This window comes from Podarcis melisellensis (genome assembly GCF_964234715.1).
Source record: "Podarcis melisellensis genome assembly, chromosome: 10".
Classification (NCBI taxonomy): Eukaryota; Metazoa; Chordata; class Lepidosauria; order Squamata; family Lacertidae; genus Podarcis; species Podarcis melisellensis.
Window position 1 is genome coordinate 49,029,375 of NC_138542.1, and position 26,134 is coordinate 49,055,508.

The 26,134-nt window shown below is 43.3% G+C and overlaps 1 protein-coding gene and 1 long non-coding RNA gene across 3 annotated transcripts in view; one reads left to right on the plus strand and one right to left on the minus strand.

The window, feature by feature from the left end:
* Positions 1–26,134, minus strand: part of LOC309379365 — a 271,748-nt gene continuing 245,614 nt past the window's right edge. Inside the window, exons 2-4 of the long non-coding RNA XR_014172451.1 lie at positions 4,385–10,418; positions 1,154–1,297; positions 1–225 (exon numbers count right to left, since the gene is read on the minus strand). This is a non-coding gene — a long non-coding RNA (uncharacterized lncRNA). The remainder of the gene's footprint in view (positions 226–1,153; positions 1,298–4,384; positions 10,419–26,134) is intronic.
* MYH9 (myosin heavy chain 9) overlaps positions 11,942–26,134 on the plus strand; it is an 84,699-nt gene continuing 70,506 nt past the window's right edge. Inside the window, exon 1 of one of the 2 annotated variants that reach the window (XM_081928156.1) lies at positions 11,942–12,063. The gene's annotated coding sequence lies outside the window, so the exon portion shown is untranslated. Of the gene's footprint in view, positions 12,064–23,098; positions 23,280–26,134 lie in introns of those variants that run through there. The other variant, XM_081928155.1, reaches the window with a different exon arrangement.

A 26,134-nucleotide genomic window follows, 5' to 3' on the forward strand; every position in this document is an offset into this window, starting at 1 on the left:
GGTGCCCAGAGTCTTTATAAGTATGTAGCAACACCCCTGCACGGTATGCCTTGCGTGTCTGGAAAGTCCTTGCCTGGGTATCAGAGCAGAATTGGAAACAGCTTCAACGCATTTCTGGTGTTCCAAGACACTTAAAAATGCCTTAAGTCTCCAAATATGTTTCCAAGTAGCAACTGCAAACTTTGCGGTAGGAGGATGAACTCAGACTGTGGGAAACAAGAGACCCTGAATTTTAAAAAAAGTTGTTGTTTCCCTGGAGTGTATTGATGGACACATTACCAAGCTGGAGAGTGGACCTTCCTTCTCCTCTAGTGTAAGCTGGTTTTGCTGTCCTTTAAGGGGAGGGGGAGGGGACAGGAAGTCCTTTCTGCTCACAGTCCACTAATTAGGCAGGAATGTTATCTCCATTGCAGATGTTGACTCTGACATCCCCCTAAACCTCCTGGCAACAAAATGAAAATTAAACTAAAGCAACAGCAGTAAGAAGAGACACTGGGGAGAGGCAGGGGAGGAAATGTCTTCTGTGAAGGTTGGGAATAAAAAGGAACTGGGGCCCCATGACAATTCTTGAGCCACAGAACTGGATGGGATTGGCTGCAGTTTCAGATACTCTTCCTCATGTTCCTGCTGCCCTCAACATCAGCACCACCAAATATGGGGAGGGGGCAGCAGTTATTCTTTCAGGGATGGGAACCCTGGTTTAAAGTTACTCCGCTAGGACAACAAAACCCAACCTAAAGCAGTGGGAACCGGAAATGGCATTGTCTGCTCTGTTTGTATGTGCTGGGCTTGTGTGGAGAAGCCCTCCTACAAAGTAGCTAGAGGCAACCTTGGCATCGTGCTCTGGGAAGGGTGGGGCTCAAGCAATTGCTCTGGCATATTTCAGAAGAGTCTTCCACCCTTTTCCTGCAGCGAGCCTCCATGGTTGGTTTTATTAAAATGAATGAGTGGGAAGGGGGTTATTTTGAGATTTTGCTTCCAGCGCCAAACATGTGTAAGGGCCGAAAGAGGCATGACGTTGAATGCAGCACTACGTTTAACATGCAAGCTTTTTTTAAAAAAAGCAAATTCCATCAGCTGTTCCGTCAATTCCACCTGAACTAATAATTAACAGGATCTCAGAGCAAGCACCATGGATGAATTTAACACTTACCACCCCACTCTGTGCTCTGTTCATCTTAATTATCTATCAGCCCTCTGCAGCTGATGTTATTTGCAAATATGCATTTCACATCACAATAGCTGAGTCCTGAGATTGTACTGCTAAGAGTAGTGGTGGCTTTTTGTACTTCAGCTGCTGCAAAAGGAGATTATTGTTGTTGTTGTTGTTGTTGTTGTTAATACCCTGCCCATCTGGCTGTGTTGCCCCAGCTACTCTGGGTGTCTCCTAACACATACAAAACATAATAAAACACCAAACATTAAAAACTTTCCCATACAGATCCACCTTCAGGTGTCTTCTAGAAGTTGTATAGTTATTTATCTCCTTGACATCTGAAGGGAGGGCATTCCACAAGGAGGGCGCCACAACAGCAACTTGCTGTACAATCGCAGAAGTCTTTCTCTTTATTGTTCAGTGACATACATCAGTGGTTCCAAACCACTCTTAAGAGATTCAGAGAAACCCTTTTACATCATTTCTTTTTTCTTAAGCTCTGCTGTAGGTGCTGGAACACCAAAGAGACACTATCAAGTAGGACATTAATTATATAGTATATATTACCATGGGCTTCAGCACTCAATGTCTTGGATTCTTTGTCTCACACTGATGCCATTTTTAAAACATTTGGTTAGTCTATTAGTCTACTTATTTTTCTGCATGCTTTGAAAGGTTGTGCTTCACAGCTGTGGGATGAGAGCAGCAAAGGCCCGTAGAGGTATACAAAAGCAGTGATGTCTGTCATCTCTCCCTACTAGCTGGAAGCAAGGTTTATATACTATTTCAAGGTTGCAGGAGCATAATCATAACTGGCAGATGAGTAATGTAGAAGCTACCTGACCAGACCTTAGCTTAAATGTAAACATCTCTGCGGGGACACAAAAGGAAACTGGATCTGCGGCTGCCCAGCTGCAGAGCTGCTTGAGTCAAGATAACATAGACAAAGCCACACAGGCATTCATTCTTGCATATCCAGAATGTGTTCACACAGCTTCAAACAGGACCACCCCTTAAAAAACCTTTACTTCATATGCTCTGCAACTCAAGGCAAAACACTGGGTGGGATGCACTTGTAGGGCTGCCTGGTTTTGAGCTGGCCTTGCTAGCTTTAACAGCAGTGGGATCTGCAGCAATTAGCAGGCAATAAGTGTTTTTAGAGCCAGGCCCAGAAAATCCTCTATTGATTTCTGCATGCCAAACTGTTAAAAGAACAGGAGCAGAGCAGGTTGGGTTTTAGTTGTCAATTGGCAATGGACTTGTGCCCTAATTAGTATTTGGAGGGGGGCGCAGAGAGAACTGATGGATGTGCTTTGCTTCATGCTCAGGCTTTAAGTGATTGTCATATTTATGACCAGGAAGGGATTTTCTAACAAGTTAAGGCTTAGTACTATGGTGTTTTTTTAAAAATACAGCTTATATGTTAATGAAGCTATGTGCTTCTGGTACTGTTACCATAACTTAGAGCTGCTATAAGCAGTACTCTTCATTATTGCCCAATAGAAAGTCTTTACCCTTAAATATGACAGTGTTTTGACTTAAAAACAACAACAACTAGCAAATTCTTCAGGTTCCCCAGCTTTCAAAGTGGAGCTTCTACTTAAACCTGAACCGAGAGAGGCTTACTTTTGAGGAAACATGTTTAGAAACATATGACATGAAATTTCTTGTGGAATTGCTCTTGCAGGCAAGATTCCACTTCATTAATTGCATCTGATGAAGCAAGACCTTGTCTACAAAATCTCATACTACTAAAAATGTGTTAGCTATTAAGGCTGTTTTGCTTTGCTATGGCAGGCTAACAGCAATAGTCTTTTGAATTATGTTATTCAATCGTTGGGAGCCCCAATACAAAAGGGAAGAGTGGTTTGACTTGCTAACCTTCTACCTCCTTTCAGCTCTAGGAGTCTTGCCAGTTATCTCCCAAAAAAGTAAATGGTAAAAATTCGGAGGGAGGTGGGAGTGTTTAGAAATAGTAGTCATTATATTCCAAGAGCTGGACTTTCCAACTGGCTTCTTGACCCTATTGGCTTTGTTGTTAATCCCGCTGACATCAATGGATTGCAACACTATATTGAACTGGGGCTTTGTCCCTAAATATGTTTTCATGCCAGGACTCAAACCTGGAAACTATTAAGTATCTTTATGCTGCAATCTTTTAACAACCCTGTAAATTAGACGGGTCATCATCCCCATTACAGATGGGATGCTGAGAGAGGACAACTTACTTCTACTATCAAATGACTTGGGCGCCTTCCCATCATGCCGCACATATGCCTGTCTCTGAGCATATGCAAAACGTCTTTCGCTTGCCACTGAGGGAATCCAATCAGCCCCACTCCACCCACTTTGAGAAAGCCAGAAACACAGAGCAGGGCTTGCGCGGTCCTTCCAGCCTTTGGGGAAATTAAACTTTCCGAAGAGCTGTGATGTTCGGTGGGTTACTAGGAGGGCAGACAACAACTCTTGAAACTCGAGTACCATAACCGCTGCCCCATCCAGACATTGTTGGCTACAGCTCCCATTATTCCTGACCAATGGCCATGCTGGCTGGGTCTGATGGGAGTTGGCGTCCCTCAACATCTGGATGGCCACCCTTGCCCACCTCTGGACGAGCATGTGGCTGATCTATGTCTCTTCCTCGCCCTTCCCTTCGGCAGTCATTAGTGCAAGCAAAGTACAGCTCCCTTGCTTTGTGTTGTAATCTCCAATGACAACCAGATCTCAGCCTAAGGGTTTTTGTTTTTTTAAATAATATTATTTTCTGGCGAAGCCTCTTCCTCAAGGAGAGGGTGATCTACCCCACCCCACCTCTGCCTCCAGTTGCATCAACAAAGCCAGTGCATCTGGTGGTGCTTTGCGGCCAGGTAGGGGAAAAGGTGCTCACAGGGTGGGTTGCTGAGCAGGGCCAGATTTAGGTTTGATGAGGCCCTGAGCTACTGAAGGTAATGGGGCCCTTTATATGTCCAGCTGTCCTTTGTCAACAACAAATTGTCGCTGTTTTTTGTGTTGAACATATGCTATATGGTAATTTATGGACCTAATAGGTATCTAAAGCCATTTGCTACTGTTGCTGTATGCAGGTTTTATTTTATTTATTTTTTTATCTTATATTTTGGAAATGTACATCCAGGTTCCCCCCCTTTAATTTTTTTTGGGGGGAGCCCCAAGAGAGTGGGGCCCGAAGCTATAGCTTGTTTAGCTTATACGTAAATCCGGCACACTCACAGTGTGTGAGTCAGGTGGGCGCCTCTCATCGCAGCTGGATTTGAGAGGGATTTTCCCAAGGAAACGAGGTCAGTGGGTTTTCTCTCAGGCCGGACAGGCGCGGGCCTCGGGAGCGCGCGCCTCCCTCCCTCGAGGCGCCTCCCTCTTCCCAGAGCGAGGGCGAGAGCGCGCGTCCCGCCGGTCTCCCTCGCCTTGCCCATATAAGGCCGCGATTGTCACAACGCGCCATAAATAGCGCGGCGATGTTGTCATCACCTGCCCGCTCGCGCTGGGTTTTTGTTCAGGGCACCTTTCCAGCCGAGCCAGATCCCGCCTGCCTGCAGTTAGCAATTCTCTCTCTCGCGCGCGCGCTCTCTCTCTTACCCCCACCCCCACCTCTTTTTCTCCTCCTCCCGCCCTTGCCGGTTGCAGTTCGTCTCCGAGCGGCGTGTCTCTGCACATCTTGCTGGCCGGGAGGAGGCCCCACACGCGAGCTCTTCCTCGCCCCGAAGAGGACGGAGTTGCGACACTCTATTTTGCATTCGTTTGTTTTTCACTCGATTTATACGCCGCTTGCAGCGCGGTTTGCAAAAAAAGATAAAACCACGAATTCGGGGGGGGGGGGATTGCAACACGTTAAAACATACCAGAATACTCGAAGAGATCAAAATCCGCACCTGCTTGAGTAAACGGCATACGTCTGCCTGATATCAATAGGCAGAGGGGTGTTTCTTTTAATTTACATCGTAGGGAGCTTGATGCTCTCTTGCGTGGTGAATGAAAGTCGCATTAAGAAAGAAAAGCAATAAGAAATCTTAAAACCAACATCACTATAAACCATAACCCACAGCATTCAAAAGTAAAATTATTTGTTAGATGTTTAATATCATAAATCAATTAATTAAATCAATGGGGGGAGAAAAGTACTCAAAGATGCAACAGAAGCTTCCTTATACTGAGTCCTTTCGCCCATCTTGTGCAGTACAGTGTTGTATTCCAACAGGGGTGGGGACCTTCGGCATTCACTCATGGTCAATTTTCTGGGGGTCGCATGCGAGTGGTAGGCAGGGCCAGAGGCAAAACACTGGGTGCAGAGCAGTCGAGGCAAAAATCAGTGGACCGATGGGTCTTATCCATGTACAGTGGGCTGCATTCCATCCAGGTAAGTGGCAGAGGTTTCTGTATACACATACACACCTGAGGAAGCAAGAGGCATCATCACAGTTCAAGGACACATTCCAGCCAGGTGAAAGCATTAGAATTGTAGAGTTGGAAGATGACTCTCTGAGGGGAACGAAACCATCACCACATATAAAGTCCTTTCTGTCTAGGACTTGCTAGCCAAATTTCTGGAAATCAGAAATGCCCTTCCCCACCCTAACCGTAACCCTCACCCAAGGGAATCTTAAGAGGGCTTGCTAAAAATTGGAAGGAGCAACTTTGGTTTGTGCAACGGCAAAATGATGTGAGATGAAGCTATTGGTTTCAGGATTTCAACTCTTGAATAACAGCCTGGTCTCAGTAGTTTTGAGAACATAAATATGGTGATAGTGGTGATGTCAGACTAGGACTAGAGAGATTCAAGTTTAAATTCCCACTCAGCCATGAAACTCCCTGGTGACTTTATCCAGTCACTATCTTTCAGTCTAACTCACCTCACAGGATTGTTACGCAGATAAAATTGGATGGGGAGAAATGTACATTGCTTTGACCTTTGGAGGAAAGGTGGAATGCCAACGTAACAAATAATAAGCAGGCCTAAAATCTAACCAAGCAGAACCTGTGTTTTCTTAAGGAACAAAAGGTTCTTAACCCAAATGGCTTGGCAAGCACATTCACCTGAGTCTTCTATTTTAGCCTACACTGGCCTTGTGCAATGCAGTTTCTAGACATTTAAAGATACCTTCATTCACACAGGGATGTCAAAATGGTCAGGGTACACCAAGCATGCCAAAACAAACAAGTACTACAATGGAAGGATTATAGGAGTTCCACTCTCTCATGCCTGAATAAGCCTTTCTTCGGAGGACAGGGGATTTTCAGCGGCAACCAAAAAAACCGATCTAAGAGATGAGGCAACAGAATTAATTTAATGAGACATTATGGAGGAGAGCCTGCAGTGGTGCCATCAGGACAGGTCCTGGGGCAGATAAGAATATAAGAGCACGGCTGGATTAGGCCAGCAGTGGCCCATCTAGGCCAGCATCCTTGTTCTCACAGTGGCCAGTCAAATGTCTCTGGGAACCCCGAAAGCAGGACCTAAGTGCAGCAGCACTATTCCCACTTGGGATTCCTGGTCCACAAAAGGACTGGTTATCTTATTCCATGACACTAAGTTTACTTAGGAGTCTCTTGTGAAGTACTTTGTCAATAGCTTTTTGAAAGTCCGAGTATGCTACCTCAACTGGATCACCTCTGTCTTTATGTTTGTTTACATTCTCAAAGAACTCTATTAGAGTTGCTGGTTCCTCTTGAGCAAGACTTGTTCTTCTGTATGCCTAGCAATTTTATCTTTAACAATGCTTTCCACAAGTTTTGCTAAAACAGACATTAAGCTTACATGCCTCTCGTTTCCAGGATCTCCCCCCCCGCCCCGGATTCCTTTTTAAAAATTGGCCACTTACTAGTCCTCAGGTACAGAGTCTGATCTTAAGGGCAAGTTGCATATTTTAACTAGGGCTGCACTTAGTAGAATGACTCAGAGGACTGGGAATTACAGCAGAGCTGGCTTTCCACAGTTTAAAGTAAAGAAGTAATACAAAATGCAATCTAAAAGAGGAAAGAGATAAGGCCTTAAGCCTAGAGCCAGAAATTCCCTAACTTCACCGGTGAAAGACTAGGTTTCCCTTAGATTCCTGGAGGGGGGAATTTCCTAACAGGAACGTGCCTGTTTTGCAAAGTTTGAAGTATATTTCATTGTAAATATCTCTTTTTATGGAACTTGCACTTACATTTATCCACACTTAAAAATTTTGTTTTTAAGAAGTCATGTGGATGTTTGCTTTGTGATTGTTTTTAAAACAAATTCTGATTCTGTCACAGTGCCAACGTTATACTGTATTCACAGTCTGTAGTTTGCACATTGGAGAAGGCAACCCCCACTATTGCACTTTTTGGAATACTAAAAAGATGGTGAAGGAAGGCAATAAAATACTATTTACAAGCCATACATTACAAATTATCTGCAATGGGGTATTCTCCAGTTAGAGGATACACATTTACTGCAATGTGTGAATGGGGCCACAAATTCTTCCTTTGCCACAAGGATGCTCAAAATGTATCTTCGTGAAACAGATACTTCCTGCACTTCACACAATGCAGTTATCATGCATTTTACTATATGTGGTTATCTCCCTTCAGGAAAAGTATGAAATACTCTGGCATGTAAGTGCACCTGCTCATTTGATGGTGTGGCACGACAGAAGACATCAAAAATATAAAGGTCATATCAGGTGTCTGCGCCTCTTTGGAAACATGTCCCTAGAGGAGCTAAGGTGTAGGACTTGTCGTTCCATGTCTCTCGGAATTAATTGCACAATGTTAACTGTGAGTCAAAGGGCATCTTGAACGAGTTGAGGCTGTAAAAGCATTTTTAAAAGCAACCTTGTGACTTGAAAGAGTAAATTCACCTCTATCCTCTTTTTGCAGGGTTTTGCAGCTTGGGAACTACTGCAGAAGGAAAAAAGTTGGAAGCAAGCTTTGAATGCACAAAAATCCAATTATGAAGTAGGATATTTAGCACAAATTATATGCTTCTATGCCAAGCTATGTGTTTATCCACTTTTGCCAGGACATCCTTGACCCAGCCACCATGTCTGTAGACTTTTTCCATGCAAAGATAGAGGAGCTGGGTTGAACTAATTTAAGAGTACAAAAGGTGAAAGGTTTTGAGTGACCTCCCACAGCTGTCCTCCAGGGACTCAGTTATAAATGAAAACAATACATTCTTTTTGGAAATATATAACAACTTGGAACAAGGCATGCCTGTAATCTTCAGCACACTTTGGGAGACCCAGAGCTCTTGGGAGGTAGAGAACAGAGAAGCATTTGGGTAGGAGAAGAAATGACAGGTCTCCTCTGATTCTCTGCCCCCTCAAGTGCCTTCTCTCTGCAATTCTTGGATTATGTTTTCTGCACTCACTTGGAGGAAAATTGCTGTTAGTATGATTGCTGCTGGCACCCCACTTCCCAGCTGGATTGTGCCAAGCAGTGAAGTCATTGTAATGTTATCAGGATCAACTGTTAGCTCCCTTTCCTGGGGCAAAGCACAGAGGCCGCTCCCTTCTCTGCATGAACTCCCTGAAGCTGGCTGTACCTGAAGGCATGCTGAGTAACTATGCAAGGAAGTGGGAAGGAAAAAAAGTGAGACCTAAGGCCCAGCGGGGTCTTCACTCAGCCTACACATCAAAAGAAATACTGTAGAAGGGAAAGGAAGAAGTAATGATTGGTGTTCAGTTTCCCCCCAACTCCTGTGAACAGCAAGCTGAGCATTTCCCAAAGGTTCTCCAAAAGTAAAATTAAAAAAAATCAGCTGATAATTCTCCCCAGCAGTCAGGGAGCATTGCTAAATACTTAAGGGACTTCAGGCACAGGCCCATGATGACCACAAATTTACATATATTTTGTACATATGTTAATTTATATGATGTATATTTTCAAATGCAGGCTGATATTAAGAGGGTGAAAAACAAACTTTGACTATATATAAATTGAGAAGACAGGTGCCCCCTGTAGCATGCCTAGCCACTTTGTAAAAAAAACACACACAATTTAAATGGGGTGGGGGGAGTTAAAGAACAGAAGAGGCATATCCATATGTTCTATGAAAAGATTTTAAAAAGGTACTTTTTCACATTAGAGAAGTAGAAATTGTTCTGCTCAGCAAGACTTCCATGACAACAGGAGAACTGTCAAATAATCAAGAGAGCAAGAATCTCAAACAGTTAATAATGAGAAAGGATTCTAGCCACACTGCTTAATTGGAATTCTTTAGGGTTTATTTATTTTGGTTTTACCACCAGTTTAACTCCACCGCCTAATTAGCAATCCAAAAGGAAGCCTTTGTTAAAGGTTCTGCTGCACAAGACCCGAGGGAGCTCCTTTTGCATTCAGCACACTAGAAATGACTTTATTAATTACCCCAAGTAACAACTGGTGCCTTTTTATACCATGTGAAACCTGGAGAGCTAGAGGCCTATGAAACTTGTGATCCACCAAGCTACTACTGCAGATGAAGCCAAGGTAGGCTACAAACCAAAATTTGAAAACTCCTTCTGTACATTAAATTGTTCCATATCTGTGTTGAACCAGTAGCTTATCAGTTCAAAGGGAAGGTTCTGTCACTGGTGCTAGCTCAACTTGTCTTCTTTCACTGGTGCTGGGACTGGACCTTATTAGCCCTTATGCTGAACAGCTGTACTAATGATGTGGATGGTACAAGGCCACTGACATGGGATCCTGTAGGAGTAATTCATCCTTTTTGTGCAGGCACAATTCTGCCCCCAACCTTTTGTGTGATGCCACCCCCATCTCCAGCACTTACATAAATTGTACATATTCCTAACTAAGAGTGCATAAAGACTGCAATGTCTGAACATTTCAGTGGCAAGTATTTCACCTGCTAGCATCACACTCATCTGCCAGCTGAACTTTGCAGGCTCCAGATCTGAATAGGGATCTTGTTTATTTGAAAGCTGCAGTGTTAAGGATCCAGGTCTGTTCTAATGTCCCTGCCATACTTCAGGCTGAATTTCCCTGTCCTCTTCAGGTAGGGGAAAGAATAGGAAACAGGAGGCCTGGTGGAGGAGGAAGCCAAACTTGTTATATTTGTTTTCGGTACATGTAACGTGCAAATACAACTTTTGAGATAACGCATGACAGAGCAGGGGATCCTCGTGACACATGGCATCACATGTCAGAGCCAGTGTGGTGTAGTGGTTAAGAGCGGTAGACTCGTAATCTGGGGAACCGTGTTCACGTCTCTGCTCCTCCACATGCAGCTGCTGGGTGACCTTGGGCCAGTCACATTTCTTTGAAGTCTCTCAGCCCCACTCACCTCACAGAGTGTTTGTTGTGGGGGAGGAAGGGAAGGAGAATGTTAGCCGCTATCCTTCGGGTAGTGATAAAGCGGGATATAAAATCCCAACTCTTCTTCTTCATCCTCACATATATTCATAGTAATTGAGGGAAATGTCATTTCAGATCTGAAGTTTCCTGCATATATTTCTGATATTTCTATACAAGCAGCAACAATAACTAGCAACCCAAATGACTTACCAGGGCCGGCCCTACCATTAGATAGACTTGAGGTTTGAGGTCAGCAAATAGTTATTTTATTGTTATTGTATTTTTTACTGCTAGGGAAGGGCAAGTTGCTTTGGGGATTGCTGTTGTTGGCCTTAGGCCCCAAAGTAACTTAGCTGGCATACTGCATTATGAACCTTGACTTTGGAGAAGGAAGGGGTATGTGCTATTTGCTATTCTGCCTTAGATAACCAAATGCTTTGGACTGGCCCTGGCAATTTACAACAATTTACAGCAAAGCTTTCCAAACGTTTCGTGCTGGTGACACACTTTTTAGACATGCATCATTTCGCTACACAGTAATTCAGTTTTATTAGCAAACTGGAGGTTAAACTAAACTGGAGGTTAAACCCTTTCCAGCCCTGGGAGGGGTGTGGGGAGCGTTTGTGTGACACACCTACACACTGCAGCGAACATACTAACATGTTGTGACACACAGTTTGGAAAGCTCTGGTCTACAGCAAGAATGAAAGCAGCAATATTGGTAAGCTAATAGCAGAGTGGCCTTGATTCATACAGCTATATACAGTAAAATGGCAGAATGTAGTAAAAAAACCACCATGTTTTACCTCCTACTACCATGTGGTTCCAGAACTAACTGATGAGGCCCAGGGCCCATTGTATGAGATAAAAGGGCAGCAAAAGAGCTAGTATGTTTGTGCAATAAGGTAAACCGATGTCACAAACAGAAGTGCACACCCGTTATTCTGGATTTTTCAAGGAGGCCACAATCACAGACTGAAAACCATGAGGTTTAAAGAGCAGCTCTACATTTGGCATCTTCTTTTTTAAGACAGGGGTGGCCACAGTGCATCACCCAAAAAGAAGAAATTCATCACCAAAAAGGGAAGGTGATAGATGATTTGTATATAATTTACATATTCTAATTTATATGTAGAAGATGCAAAATTAGAAAATAATAATTTAAATAGAAACACATCTGCTCAATCTTGCTATCCAAGTTCTCACTGTTGTCCAAGGGCAAATGCTAAGGCCCCTGCTCCCCAGTCTGAGGGCTCTTTATTGTAAAATCAGATGTAGACTGGACAGCCTTTCAAATAGAGGACTGCCCTCTGACAGCCCTTCAAAGAGAGGAGCATCCTCTGTAAAGTAGGACATAAGTCCGCTAGTTCTGACAAATAGCTCTAGGTTGGTAACTGAGTCATTTCTATCAGTGCTGCTCCTCCTGTTCAAGTAATAACTGAAACAGTCGTCTGTTGCCTGGAGCTAGTCTTCTTCTGCTTCACATGGTACGACAACAGTGCCTCTCCTCTCCCCACCCCACACCTTATGAAAATAGTCTCCATCAGGATTTCTGCACTCTTCACTTTGCTTGGGAGGAAGCTGGCATAGCAACACAACACAGTGTGCTTAGGCTGTAGGAGTTTTATCACCTGGTGAGTAATCAATTGCACCTTGCAAAAACCCTTTTATACCTCAGACTGTTTTTTGAGCGTGGGTAGGTAATCATAGTAAATGCTAGCCTAGGTATTTCAGTGATTCAGAACAGAAGTGGGGTGCTGCTCAGAGCAGAGAATTCTTACTGGCAGATTTAGGATTTATTTTCAATTCATGGGAGGCAACAAAATGATGGTTAAATTCTGGTGTCCTTATAGGTTTTGTGCTTTCAGGTAAGGCATTATTTGGTGCAGAGAGCAATGATGGTTTTACTTTGTCTCGTCTAGAGGTACTGAAATTTCATTATTACTCACTGGTTAGTTTTACTTCCTGCTTCAGTCTGGCGGAGCAATAAGAAAGGTTATTTCTCATTTCACTTTAATTGCTTTATTAATACCAGCAGTCTGTAACTTGGATATATTTTTGTATGAATTATATCTGGGTGTTTTTTGTTTAAATGATAGTATAAGAAGTTTGGGATTATCTTCTGAGGCTAGTCTGTTTATTTGCTTTATGTTTTTCAGTAAACTATGTGTATTTCAAAGTACCCCAAGATCTGTTAATTTGCTAATCACCCCTTGAATTTAAAAGAGCTTAGAATTTCTGACTAGATAGAGTGAAATTAGGACAATTCCGAGTCTATTCAGTGCTTTTTTTCTGGGGAGACGCAGGGGTACACATACCCCTAAACATTTTGTGAATCTAAGTTTGGCCTTGTTTAGGGGCAGTATTTCAATATGAGTAGGAAAATGAGAGTACTGTACCCCTATTACCCCTAAACATTTTTTAAAGAAAAAAAGCACAGCATCTATTTAAACTAACAATTGAGTTTTGACAGATTTTATTTAATTATTGCATTTATAACCCAACTTTTTCAACAACCCTGCAAAATAGGTTAGGCTGAGAGGCAGTGACTGGCCTGAGGTCACCCAGTGAGGATTTGAACACCAGCCTCTCAGCGCCTAGTCCAAGGCTCTAACCACTACACCTTCATTGGGTGGTACTATGAACAAAGCTTGCAAGGGACGTTGCACAAAAGCAGCTTACAGTATTGGGAACCAAGAGCAAGGCCATAGCTGCACTACAGACTAAAACGGGTACACTAGTCATTCCCTCCTGGAAGCCCTAGTTTGGTGTGGGAATGTAGGGATATGTAACTGAGAATGTTCTGCACGCTCGCCAAACTACAATTCCCAGAATTATACGGGAGAAGCCATGACAGTTAAAAAGTGGGGCAAAACCCACATACAGCTGTAGTATTACCGGTAATATGCTCTTAAATGTGTATTCACATCATATTTAGCAGATGTGGTTGGAGTACATATCCAAGATATCCTCAGGCACGCAAAGAGTCTTGCAACTGAGGGTTTTGTATTCAGCAATTCCGAGTTCTCAAAGCCAGCCATATTATTCTCACCCTCCAGGCCACTTGAAGTGTGGAGCGGAGACAGGAGCAGTTGAGACAGGCTCAGGAAATCAGAGTCCTACCACTCTCCCAGAAGCATTACTAACCTGGCAGAAACTGTATAGATTGAGCAGTCAGTCGCAAAATGGCTGTCAGGAAGTCAAAGTAGAGAGCCTGGGTTCTTGCACAGAAAGCTCTGCAAAATTTGAGGGTGAGTGGTCATGCCACAGATAGAATGAGGACTCACATGTTTTTAATGTTTGATGTTATATTATGTTTTTATATATGCTGTAAGCCACCCAGAGTGGCTGAGGAAACCCAGCCAGATGGGCAGGGTATAAATAATAAAATCATCATCAACAACAACAACAACAACAACAACAACATCATCATCATCATTACTGTGGGTTTATTTTTAAAACCTTTTATTGCACTGTCAGTAACAATTACATTTCCTAAGTATAAAATTGATTCCAAAATACAGAACCCTTCTATATTAATCATGAACATATTAATCGTACATTAAAGGCTAAATATCAGAAGGCACGGTAATTAGGTGGACCATCGAAAAGCCTATTTTACAGGAAGTCGTATAATATGAAAATCAGTGTCAGTATGAGAAACAGAAAGATACCACTTAATGTGAAAAGGTTTAGCCATGCGTTTACAAAGCTGAATTTTATGTTGGTATTTCCACGGTTTTTCAGTCCCATACTCTCAGGTATCAAACAGCTGCAAGTTGGATGCTTATCTGTTTTCCAGTGCTGCACCAGTATTGTGCATACTTCCCTGACCATAGTAGTAATTTACCATGTAGTAAATGCTAAAGAAAATTGTGCAAGGTCATCCAAAAGTGCTGCCATGGGTAAAGCTGACACTGTGCCCAAAAATGTTGGGAAAGGCTTTGATTCAAGGAATGAAATTATTAGATATTTGTTCCTGTAGATGCTTCTGAACTTTGCGCTAAACAGGTATCCCCACCACTGGTTCTGTATCTAAAGTCAGGAAGAATAACTCTTTGACGTCATCTTCATTGCTTCTTGGTTTTGAATCATAGGCTTTGATGGCTCATGCATCAAAGCCTCTGTAAGGTTCTGGATGCTTCTATCAGGCTTTGGCAAATTCCATAGTCCTGGCATCTCTGGGACATGCTGGAACATTTCCAAATACATATTTCTTTTGTCTTCAGCCAGAGGAGAATGGAATGAAAGCCACAATCCGAATTTAAGCAAATATTTGGCTATAATTACTATGTCAGGCTAGGCCCAAGGTAAACATCACACAATGAAAATGGAGGGAAACAAAGGTCCAGATGGTTGATGTCAACCCAGGAGAAGGGAGTGGTTGTGCTAAACAACTGCCTCCCCTCCCCACTCTTCTCTTTCACTGGAAATCTCACTACTCTCCTTCTTTGAGCACTGTGACACAGAAGAAGGGAAGAAGGGAAACAACTGGGCAGAGTTTACTTGCAGCTCTTACTGGCTAGATTTGGGCAACCTGTTTCTCAGTCATGAACTCTGATTAGCGGACGGACATTAAAACATTATTTGGATCTGTTAACTGGCTGTCTGAACCTTTTGTGGTCCAATGGCCAATGATCCAGTGTGAATCCAGGAGACTGGATTCCACCTGCAATGCATTTGCTGTGTGGCCTTGGATGAGTAATCTTCTCTCAGCTGCAGCTTCTCCTAGGTGAAGCGAGAACAATAGTGACCTACTTTGAAGGGTTCTTACCAGGACAAAAGGTTATAAAACAATTTGCATCTGTGCATCTCAATACGGCGCATGTTCTTTCAGAAGTAAATCTTACTGAGTTCAATGCTGTGCACTGTAGGCATTTCTGTGAATTCCTGGTTTCAGAACAAATACGTAGCCAAAGAGCTGCATTTCCTCATGGGCAACCTTATGGAGGCCACATGCAAGAGTTTATTTGGTGGCAGCTCCAAATATTTTAAAAACGCAAGGAATGTCTGCTGAATCAGACCAAAGGCCTACCTAGTCCAGCATCCTGTTATCAGTGGCCAACCGGATAGATGTCCATGGGAAGCCCACAAAGCAGAACCTGAGCACAAGAGCACTCTCTCCTTCTTCGCTTCCCAGCAACCAGAATTCATAAGTATACTGCCTCAAACTATGGAAGATGACAAGTGAGGAGTGGCTGTGGAACACTCCCCATCGAGATGTGCCTAGCAACACCTTTGTTTTCTTTTAGGAAACAGATGAAGACTCACCTCTTCCAACAGGATTTTGGATGAGGGGAACTGTAACTGCAGTGATTTATGAATAATTTTACACTGCTGCTTTTATTATAAATTGTATTGAGACTGCCGTTTTTAAGTTCTTGTGTTATGATGTTGTTTTATTATGTTGCAAGCTGTCCTGTGGCCTTTTGGTGAAATGTTGGTGTATACGTTTCTTAAGAAACAAAAGGATTTCCTGCTCCCCGCCTCCAATGCCAGCTCACACAATCCAGTCTACGGTGTCTTATAAACAGAGAACAGTTGAAGCGAGAAATGCCTTTGCAGAGCAGATAATTGAACCTTGGATCTGCTTCCCCGCCCAAAACAGGACACAAATGGCTGTCATCCATCAGCTGATCTGACTTTGTTTGTAGTTACATTTATGGTAGATTTAGTAATTCACTCTTAAGGTAAGGACATGTGCCATGAGCACAGCTGTTTATATATGGACAGCTGGTTTGTACCTGGCAAAAACAGAGTAGCAAAGGCTACTATTTCTACTAATTAATTAGTAGCGATGCCTTTGGTAAAAAGCATGGTGAGCTATCACAATTATTGCTAGCTTTGACAGTAATGTTGAAACCAGCTCAAAAAATGTCAGCGCAATAGGGCAAGGCTCAGAGGAAAAGGAAGTGGGAGTATAAGCTGAGGTAAACCACAAGCATTCAGCCCCCCCCCCCCAACTGAGCCTGAGCTAGTTACTATGGTAATCCTCATGTTCAGAATCTATTGAGTAGCTCATCAGATGGTGAAAGTGCTTTGAATTGTTATCTGTCAATGTGTTAAATGTGGAATGTGATGGTCTTGGAACCTGTGTTTGTCATTTAGCAACCATACCCTACAATAACCCAGTGGATGCAGTAATAGCTATAGAGACCTTCCTGCCACCAACTGCAGTTGCTCCAGAAATGCTTAAGGCTTAGGTGGGATCCATTTTGTTAGTATAATTTCCCCACAGCATTAATTTCATTCTATTGTTTATTTGTCTATTTAGATTTTATCCCACATTTCAGGCAAAATGTTACCTTCCGAAGCAGCTTTAAAAAAATGAGAGGCAGTCCCTGTCATCACGTTTACAAACTAAGTCAAGGGAAGAGAAGTGGAAGGGGGGGGAGGTAGAGGAGGGAGTTCATATTTCAAGGTCAGAATAAAGTGGTGAGCTATAAGTGGGCATTTATATCCAGTTGTTGCCAGGCTGCTCTTCCCTTGCTCCGCTGGTGTCCTTGCTTGCATAGTGGCTGGCAGCTCTTTTCTCCTTTGGCTGATGGATGGGGCTAGAGCACCCTTTCCTATTGCTTCTGCAGTCTTGGGACAAATGAAAGTCAGAAAAGAGTGGCATGTTTATTTATTTATTGCAAGTATTTATATGCTGCTATTTAAGTACCTTACCCTCACCAATGGAACCCAACACACATAAGACTGCTAGCTTTCCTTTTTCTAGATCAGTAGTTGGGAGTTGGCAGAGCCTCCTTTGTACCCACAGATTGTCAGACAGTGACTTCCTTTATATCGCAGGCTTGTAGACCACCCCCTCATCTCTCAGTGAGTGCCAGCAGTTGAATCTTGCTGACCTGCTATGGCTCTCTCAAGTCAATGCCAGATCTACTAGAACCTTCAATTCCTGCAGCTACCAAGGTCTCATGCTCATTCTGATTCCTCCTTGCATCACAACTTCTGCCCCTCCTTTTATCCCTAGCTTTTCCCCAGCAGCAGAAATGTATGCACAGCCAGCGGTGCAGAGAGAGGGAGAGGCAAGGGGGGGGGGAGAGAGACTCCCCTGAGGCCCAACAAAGCTAAGGGTCCCACATGTTTTGGTGCATATTGCCTAAGGTTAGTGGACAAAGAAGATTGCACTTGTCTAATGTTCCCCTTTGACCTTCAGGACAGTAGCTAACAGAAAACCTATTCCCAGAATTCCTTGTGCGTAAACTGCTGTGCTTCCTTGCTTGAGGACTGCAAATTGGAACCAGGAACAATTCAGAGTCCCAGTACCAGGGGCATACTTTAGTAATATGGTGCCCTGAGCAAGGACAACATTTGATACTCCCCCAACATATTTCTTATTTTCACAATGATTCCTTATTATATTGCATGCCTTCAGCTCAGTGTCCTGTGCTGAGGAATCACCTGTACCACCCTAAATCAGGCGCTGCCAGTACCCACTGCAAGCTTTGCCTATCTAGTGAAATCATCATTGAGGGGTATTCATGAACTTAAACATTGCTGATATTCCATGTACTTAGATAAGCTATGCTATCTACTGGGAGCAGGTGCAGAAGGACAATACATGAATAGCTGCACCTCAGCAGAGCCTCGTTCATCCTCATGTTCCCAAAACTATGATTGGTCCTAGGCTTAGATAACATCTCTGCAGCCTTGTATAGGGCAGCAGTCACTGCTGCAGCAGGCAGGCTGCCTCCTACAAAGTGCTGCTCCAGATAGCCACCTAGGATCAACTCTGTAAAAAAGCATTGTCTGCTGATACATATGCCAGGAGTGTGACAAGTAGATGCGTTAAAGGCAACCTCTCTTTCAACTGAAATAATTTGTTGTGCAATGTTTGCTCCTAAGGAGTTTTCAGGCCACGTGACTGGAACAAAGTGAGTGTGAAAGGTCATTGTAAGTATAAACTGTAAGGTGAGTAGATGTCTCATTGGAGTATCATGTTGGATGGGAAGCAGTAAACACAGGAGTGCATTATTTGTAGCGTTATCATCCCAGAAGCCCCCTCAAAGCCTTCTGTCGATATAGCTGTTTTCACATGGGCTTTCAACCACTGCTTTTTTGCTTCAGCTTCATAAACCTGCTTATATGACACTGAATCTGAACTTTTAGCAATACCCTTCATTGCAAATTCCATCTACTTAGCCAATCCATTTCAGTAGAGAACCCTTTACCAATACAATGTTGTAACTTTTGCAAGCTGTTCTGCTCCTGTGGTTTTTCGTCATTTTTTTAAACAAAAAATAAAGTCACTGTGGTTAATATTTAGCAACATGCTCCCTCCTTCACTCTTTTCATTGTCTTTGCTCGTTGGTCACTCCTCTCCTTTGCCTTAATTATCTTTACTAAAATAAAGCATATTTATGATAGCCCACACCTTGCAAAAGAAAAAAAACATGCTGCTCAACGTGTGCAAGTCAAAGAAGCAGAAGACTCAAAATTCTTCCATTGCATTACAGTACTGTATTTGGGTGTTAATTTATTTCCTTGGGCTTTAACTTTTCAGAAATAATTAATAAATACTTCCATTGTTAACTCCATTATCTATTTTGTTACCTTTCCAGTTGCAAACTTTAAATTAATTTTACCATTCTGCCTTTTGTTGTCAAGTTCAAACCTTCTCCTTGCCTCCTTTTTAAAATAAAGACTTCTGCCACACCAATAGCCCTCATAACCCAATTGGGCTTCTGATGTCATAGACTGTGACTATGTTAGTGCCCTATAAAGGGGCATTGGGGTCCCTCAATGACAAGGTTTACTACACTCCTTCATTCTTGGCTCCTATTTATTTTTCTCCATCAAGCTTCTTCATTTATTTATTGATATATTTATTAATTGCATTTAGAGCCTGCCTTTTACTCCAAAGAAGTAAAGGCAGTGTACATGGTTTTCCCAAGTTCCTTTTATCCTCACAACCCTGTGATGTAGGTTAGGCTGAGAGACAGTACGTGCCATGTATTTAACAAAATTTTAAAACACATTTCTTTGCATGTCCATCCCGCAAAGAGAATTCTGGGAACTGGAGTTTCCCCCTCAGAGCTAGTTTCTAGCACTCACAACAAACTACAGTTCCCATGAGTTTTTGTGTGTGCGCATGCTTGAATGTCTGGCGTGTATGCAGCCGAAATCACTCACTGAGCTTTATGGCCACATGGGAATTTGAATCCTTATCTCCTACAATGTTTGTCCAACACTCTAACCACTGCTTCACACTTGCTCTCCAAGTAGCTGAGTTTTATTTCCAGCCCTGCAATTTCTTCTCCTTACACTGTTCTCACTAATGCTTAACCATAGTATTTTATCTTTTAATCCTTGATACAATGATGTTCAGTGGCACACATCTTTCAACAACTTTAGTAGCATCACCTTCTCCACCCTTCATCCCTTTCTTAACCAAATAAACTTTCTTTTAAGAGTCTTCAGGTTAATTTCTCTAGGATACTCTGTTTCTCCAAGTACACCTTCAGCTATTCTGATTCTTGAAGTTTCTTATTGGTCTTTTTAGGATCCTTGACCTAATTAATGTCTTTTCTCACATCATTTATACCTACAAATATACATTCTCTAGCGTACAAAAGGCTTGGGAATGGCCCAGCTAAAGCTAAGGTTTTAAATTCACATTGATGACAGTGTCAGAAGCCCATACTTATATCTTCTCCACTGAAATCAATAATACCTGAAAATGTTTAAGTCAGCCTTGTAAATGAGCCCTCAAAAGTTAGTAGCCTATGATTGACAGACAGGTGGATTGTTTGCTTGAAATTGTTATTATTTATCATATTTATCATATAGGTGTTTTTCTTAACAAAAGTAACTCAAAGCAGCTTACAGCAATAAATAAATTGGTAGCTAGTGCAGTCACACCAGGATTGGTATTTATGTGTTCAGAGCATCTTGCTCTGGCTTGCTATGGGCTGACAGAATGGATAACAGACTCTGTCCCTCTTCCAGCAGCCTCATGAATTTCAATGCTAGGCAAGAAGGCGGCTTCCTTCCTCTGGTATTGTATCCCATGCCTTCTGTGTTGAGCACAAAGAAAAGAAGTTACCTGTATAATAATTTGTTCTCTGCCAGCCCATGAATCCCACTACAGAACACCTTATCATACATAGTACCAGGAAAGTGTTTAGTTACAAGAGTGTCTTAATTTTGGAATGAACATCTTTTATTTTATTAGAGCCCCTCCAGTGCTTTATAAACTTTAGTTATAATCTGATGTTGCTTTTTTTAAAGCATTACAAACATAGAAAACTAGAACTTACTTCTGAATAAATATCCACAGAATTTCACTGCTAATTTTCTTTCACTAAAGATTTGACATTGACTATTGTGATTAACATTGGTGATGCAAACTTCCCATCAATTTGCTTGACCAGCTTCAAAATAATGGTTCTTGGTGTGTATGTTAGCTTCATACCATGATACAGTAGGTCCAACTTTTATTTAGCAGGAGATCAAACAGAGGTTAAAGAGGACAGGATTCCTGCACATTTGCCACAGTTGTGTGGAGGTGGCAATATTCTGCAGCTGTAGCTTGGATGACCACGCCTACACCTACTGATAGTCCCCGCTTTCTACATAACCTTTAAAGGTTTAAAGCTCCTGCCCTCTTTTGCATCTGACCATCCAACTTGAGAATCAGACTCCTGAGTAGAGTGGCTAGATAATGAAAGTGGTTTCTCAGCTGCCATATATGTTAATGAGATATTGTACATCAGAACTCCTTAAAGCACTACATATAACTGGAATCCCATTGCGCTCAGTGGGACTTCCTTGAAGATCAGTGGGTGTAATATAGCTGCCTTTAAAAAAGCAAACAAACCCTGGTTTTTCACAATTAAATTTGGCAAGTCCAACACTGGTGTAGTCTGGTAAAAGGTTGGGTAATTCATGCAGTGAAGCTAGGATTGCCATACGCCTGGAATTTCACGGACATGCATGGAATACTGCATCTGGAAGCAGTGTCAGAGCAGAAATCGTCAAAATGTCAGGGATGAGGTTCCTCATCTTGATGTATTTGGTTCACCTGATTTATAGAATTTAAAAGTCAATGAAGCTTGCCAAACCTTATTGATTATCCTTAGTACTTGGTAAGTGGGAGTATGCGATCTCTGAACATTAAAAAAAGTATAAATATTTTATTAAATATATATATAAAAGATTTGTAAAAAGACTAGTGGAGGAAAAACAAGTACATTAATGTTAGGAATGACAGATATAAATGAGACTTTTGTGTTTAGAGGTAGAATACCTCTGGTTTCCACATACTGATAACAATAATGGGTTGGCTATCTTCATCATGTCCTGTTGTGAACGTTCCAGGGGAATCTGCTTGGCCGTCACTGAAAACACAATGTTGGACTAACAAGGCAAGCCTGTGCATGTTTACTCAGAAGAAAGTCCCACTATGTTCAATGAGGCTTATACTTAGGTGTACACAGAACTGCTGCAGCTTAAATAGATCTTGATCTAATATAACAAAGTGATTCTTACCTTTTTTTGTAAGCTTGATGATGGTGACAGTGGCATGCGTGTATACAGAGCTTCACAAAGAACAGGTTTCACAAGTCCCTACTCCAAAAAGCTTGCAATCTAAAACATAGAAGAGGGAACGCGAAATTGAGGTAGGGGTAAACGGGGGAATGTGAAGTTATTTCAACTCCATGCACTTTGGTTGTTCCAAAATTCTTCTACAAAATAAATGAATTTTGAGGAGGGACGTTAAGGAAGGAGGTTGCAAAGACCTTCTGGACGCAGTTCCAGGCATAATGGGCAGGAAGACAGGAAGAGCAGAGTTGTTTCAGGATGCAGGAAACCTTTGGACAGCTAAGTGGTGGACAAGAGGACGTCATAGGAAGGGATGCCTTGGAAAATAGAAGTGGAGAGAGAAGTGGGAGGGCAAGGCTGCAGAAGAGCTCTGAAGGGAGTAAGTTTGTGCAGGATCCAGTGGTGAAGAGAAAGCCAGCTTGCCTATTTAAGGGCACTTTCCCAGTCTTTTATCAGTACTGCAAGAGTCTTTGTTATATGTGACGTGTTAAACTTCAATTAATAAGTGTCGAACAATTTTAATTTTGAAAAATATCGCTATTGCTAAATGGAAGTAGAAGACCTGAGTATTTGCTTTTAGATGTTTAAGGGCCAGTCTTGGAGAGAGCCCTATTAAATACAGTAGGTTTACTTCTGCTTGAGCAGGCACAGGAGAACAGGCGAGTGCCCACTGTTTTGTTCCTACTCAGGGTAGGTTAATGGGGCTGAAAATGGATGGTAGGGATTTCTCCCCCGCCGCCACTCCACTCCTTGCTGCCACGCCTCAGAACAGCCAGGGAAACGTTCAAGATAGGCCCACAAAGGGCCCTACCCTTTCTCCGTGCACCTATTGGCCGCCCGACGTGTCAGTCTACGCTCCTCTCTGAATGAGGGCGCATTGGCTGAGCCCATTTCTGCGAGGAGGATGAGAGGCGGGCTAATATGAGAAGCGGGGGTTGAGGCGTCAGTTGAGATTAAAAAAAAAAAAAGCGCCCTCCGCCTTCTTTAGCAGCACCGCCCTCCTCTTGCGTCGCCATTGGCGGGAGCTGGAGCTCAGTCAGAGCAAGCTGCCCTTTTTATTGGCCAGCAGTACAGCAGGTGGGTGTTGCTGTCCTTAGCCGCGGCCGCTCCCTCCCGGCTTGAAACCTCGCTGTTGCCGGTGAGTGTGAGGCGTTGAAGCTGGAACAGCGCGGCGGGTGGGGCGCTGCGACTCTCTCCAAAGGTGCCGGGTACCGAGTCTAGTCTTCCCACAGCGAGGAGCAGGAGCCGCGGCGGTTCGCCCACCCCACCCCCCAACCTCCCGGGCTTTGGCCAGACTCAGGTGAAATCCTGCTTCAGGGACGGCGCGGGACGGGACGGGAAACACGCGAGAGATGGCGCTTGGCTTTCAGTTTGGCGCCGGCGGGTTGAGGTTCATCGCGAGGCGGGCGGGCGGGTGTGGCTTAACTTCTAGAATGCCTTCCTTCTGCCAAGCGGGCTGCAAGCTGTGGGGGCATCGGCTTTGGAGGGGGTGTGTGGAAGCGGGGTGGGGTGGGGGAAGGTGCAGCCATCATCTCTTGACTTCCTTTCCGCCCGAGGTGGGGGAACGCTGTGCAATTGCCACGCACAGGATCCTTCCCTTGCCGCACCGGCTACCTGTGCTTCCCCTCCCCCAAAATACCTCTTTCCCCTCCCCCCTACCGCCCCTAACCCCAACAACCCTGCAGGGGAAATGGCTTTAAGACTACCGCCTCTTGCCTCTCCGAGAAAGCAGCTGATCGCGTGCTTCTCTCGTCCTCTGCTGCCTGTTACTATATCTTGCTCTTGTTGCAAGAGATTAAACCTGCTCGTTCTCTCTCCTCGGTTTGTAGCTGGGGTTGCACCCTCTAATCATCTAAGGATTTCCTGCCCCCCTCTCTCCCCCCTTTTTTTAAAAAAAACAAAGCTGGGAAGTAACGGGCAGTATACCGCTTGGCAGCTGTCAGGGCTCCCGCCTGAGTCACGGGCTGACAACCTTGTTGCAGACATTGCAGTGGGCTTGGCTTCCGCCCGCCGAGCTTGACTTCCTCATTCAGTTGGCGCTGCTTGAGTCAAGCCAGGAAAGGGGGAGGAGGGAGCGACGGGGCAAGACGAAGCTTGCAGGAGGAGAGTCTCTCTGGTAGATTTTGCAGCTGCCCCCGTTCTCAAATGGGACCAACTTCTCCTCTCTGTTCAGCCAACTTCCTTTGAATAAAAGGCGGTGAAATGCCCTGATTAAGCAACAACGGGCGTTTATTTCCCTTTGGCAGGGTGGTTCAAACAAGAGTCCAGCAGTCCCAGGGTCTGTATCTGGAAGGAGCAACTTGTGAAAAGGAAAAAGAAATGGGACAGGATTCCAGCTCATGTGTTTATTAGTTGAATGTGGAAAGTGGGAAAATGCTCTGAGGCATGCTACTTCTAGAATATTCTCCTGTGACAATTGTTGCTCTTGGGGAAATACTCCAGTTGACTCTAAGCATTGCAATAACTGTGAAGCAAGGATTTTAGAAAGTGGGTTTTCTCTTGCTCTTGTCCCTTGATTGTTGCTATCTTTCAAACTTCTATTTGTGGTAGAGAGTCTAGGGGATCTGTATTGCCTGCCTGTTTTGGCTATCCCTTTTCTGTGGAGCAGAACTACTTGCTAGTTTCAATACTTAATTGATATAAGGAAAGTGCCAATGCCCATAGAGACCCACCTTTCTTTTACTGGCTGTGTCTACTTTTTCATTTTGCTCTTGCCTTTACTTCCTTTCTGTGTATAATCTGTGACTCTAAGGTACTTCCAACCAATGTACACCTGGAGAGTGGAGTCTGCTTTAAGAAGAAGCCCCTGCAGGGCCTGTTTGTAGACAGCAGCAACATCCCTCTAGACTAGAGATAAGTGCACAAAGTAACATGCAGGTCTGACTTGCAGGCGTGCCTGAGAAATAAGGACTCCCCAAAGCATTCAGGATTTTACCAATCTGTCAGACCTGTGTGCTGCTGGCAAGCAAGATGTGACTTGCATTTTCAAAAAGTAGCATCTGAACTGGCAACAAATGACTCGTATACAAAAGTTTTGTTTGTTTCGCGGTATAATTACCCTGCAAATAGCCGCAACAGAACTTGGCTGTTAATGCTAACATGTGCATCTGTGACTAATGATTCTACCCATGATGAAACACTAGTTTGAACTGCATAGGTAAAAAAAAGAATGCTGTGGGTAAAGAGAATGTATGAACCCTGGTCCTCGGATTAACACACTTCTACAACTTCTTAAAAATGTAGTTTCTTCCCTTAAGCATAGGTGTGACACAACAGAATCCAAAGTAATGACTGTGTAATCAGTTACTGCTTGTATAAAGATACATTATTAGTCACCAGGTGAAAAAATGCTATAGTTTCTTATCTTTGCCACTCCAGTGAAAGCTGCAAACCTTTGCACTGGCTAATACTCTCTGACTCATGGACTTGCTGTCTGGAGCTATGACGTTATACTTGTGTATTCAACTGAAATGAAATAATTGAGATAAATTCTAGTCACTTATCTGTGTGAATGTCTTGGAGGGCCAATACAATTAGCCTGCCATTTTGAGCCAAAAAGTATCATGTTAGCGGTTGATGTGAGCTGGCTTGTTTCTGTCAGTCTTTGAGGGCAAATTAGGCATATGAATGTAGCTTTTGGAAATAATTGCTCAGGAGGAAGCTTGTGTTGATGTAGAACTAGGAGGGTGTGTGGCTCAAGCGGTAGAGCATCTGCCTTGCCTGCAGAAAAAGGTTCTGACTCAGGGCTGGAAATGTTCCCAGTCTGAAAGAGTCTCTGCCAGTCCGTGTGGGCAGTACTGAGCTAGATGGACCAATGTTCTTGACTCTGTATAAGGTAGCTGCCTATGTTCCCATGTTACCCTGAGCCCTCCTTGTGGTTCTTGATTGGTTGCAGTAATAGTTACAAGTGTAACCTCCTTGCCAGTGCCTTGTCTAATGCAAAACAGTGTTATAGACACACCGTTATTATATCCCCCACGATATTTCTTTCAATTGATACTGGGCAATGAGAAATATGTTTGTAGTCCTCTGCAGGCCAGTGCTATGATGGGTGTGTGGAACCTGTGGCCCTCAGACATTGCTGGATTCCCAACGCCCATCAGCCCCAGCAAGCATGGCCAGTGGTTGTGGATGATGAGAACTGTAGTTCAACAA